Source organism: Hippocampus comes, unplaced genomic scaffold (genome assembly GCF_001891065.2).
Source record: "Hippocampus comes isolate QL1 unplaced genomic scaffold, H_comes_QL1_v1.1 scaffold45, whole genome shotgun sequence".
NCBI classification, from domain to species: domain Eukaryota; kingdom Metazoa; phylum Chordata; class Actinopteri; order Syngnathiformes; family Syngnathidae; genus Hippocampus; species Hippocampus comes.
The window spans coordinates 1,463,945-1,466,033 of NW_017805783.1; positions in this window are offsets into that span (position 1 = coordinate 1,463,945).

A 2,089-nucleotide genomic window follows, 5' to 3' on the forward strand; every position below is an offset into this window, starting at 1 on the left:
ATTTGCTCCAATTTTGTCACAGTAAAACCTAATAGGTTATTTTTGGGGGGATATTTATTTTCATTGAGGCTAAAGGCTAAAGCTACATGTAATTGGGAGAGGCCCTGGGGAGCAGAGTCGGAGTTGTAGAAAATTTGAATGAAAAGTGAAGTGTACATTGTACCTGAAACTCAATGGTGCAAGTGTCTAGAACGTATTGTCATATTAAATACAGTATGTACGCAATAATACTGTACATTATTTTTTTAATCTTTAAAATTTTAAGGTTTGAGGAGCGTTTTGGTGTGGACCGAACAATACCAGCTGCGAACTCTACACGCTGGAGATCTGTCTTTCTTCAACTCAAAGCTCTACAGAACCTACCAGGAATTGATTGTCGAGCGATTGCTGAAATCTGCGAGCCGGTGGAGTTCAACAACCTCATTTTCACACGCCAAGAGTGGGCTCAACTTGCTGAATTGACGACAATTCTGGAGCCTTTTGCTGATGCAACAACACTCACACAAGGTATGTTCAGGCTCCACCTAGACAAATTTTTGGTGATGGCCCATTTGGACCACCAAAATCATTCATTCTTTTTTGTTGGCCCAAGCATGGAATCAGGTGGCCCAAAACATAATAAATATAGTTCATGTACTAGTACATTCTTGGACAATTTTTTGACGGCCCAATAATGGCTACCAAAATATATTTTTTAATCTGGTTGTTCAAAGCTAAACTCCAGTGGTCCCAGACTGCCATGTCACAGTGAGAGGGCTACTGCTATTGTTGAGCCCCTAGATATGCTGTATGAAGTAATAAATCTAATATTAATGACACTTTGATCACCTTTAAATTTGGAAATAAATTATATTTTTAGTGTAGCAACTCTCATTTATCTTTTGCATTAGGGTATTCTACTCATTATTACAAAGCTATATTAACTTAATCTTAAGTATCATAGTGAATATTGTAATATACTTCAGGGCTACACACGAAGCATTTTTTTCCTTGCTGGTCAAAACAAGTCATTAATCACTTGTCGGGCCAGTAACCAATTTTATTAGCCACATTTGAAAATTCTTGGGGCCTGCAGCTAATTATACTCGTCCAGGACTATCGGATCAGTGCTTGTGTGGAGCCCTGTATATTACAGTATCCAAGCAAATTATTCCCCTTTTTTTTCTTTAGGTTTAAGAAGAAATTGAATATTTTGCTAAAGTTGTGCTTGTTCTTAATTTCGCATTTCTATAAATTTGTTTAATTGACAGGTGATCAGACAGCAACCATTACAATGGTGGTGCCAGCCATCCTAGACCTGAACAGTCATCTTTGCAAGTGGGCAGATGAAGCCAAGTTTTGCCGGCCGATTGTAAGGTGTCTTCAGTCTTCCTTGAAACGGCGATTCAGGGGGATATTTATCCGATGTCAGATGGTTGAGGGGAGCGGGCCTGCTGAGGATGAGCCCTTCTTCGAGAAGCTTTTCTTCATGGCCCCTGTCATCGACCCACAGTACATGCTGGAGTGGGTGGATGATGTCAGTATGCCAACGTGGTCTCTCGATGAAACGGAGGAAAAGAGGAGAAGTGTAAAGGAAACCCTGAAAGGTACAATTCAAAATGTTCAGAGCAATTCCATGAGAATCGCTCAGAGTATGTAACATGAATAACATAAGATTATCTGCTGAAATATTCTTTTAGAAGAATTTGGTTCAAAAATGTATTTACTGTACTGCTTTTATTTGTTTGATGCAAAACTAATGATAATCTTTATTATCTGATGAAATATTCTTTTTGAAGAATTTGCTTCAAAAATTTATTTACTGTACTGCTTTTATTTTTTGATGCAAAACTAATGATAATCTTTCACAATTTTAGGATGAGTACTTAACGTTACTCATGTCACATACTCTAAAAAATTCTCATGGAATTACCTTTCAATTATTTTGTTAATTAGGCTTCAGGCTGTAATTGCATATTCAGCAAGACTAAGACCGTCCATGGTTGCAAGAAAATGAATTATATTGAAAATTCTTCTGTTTGTATTTGTGTGTGCTTGCAATCGATGCTATTCCTAATTACTTTACTCTTGATTTTGCACATATCACTAA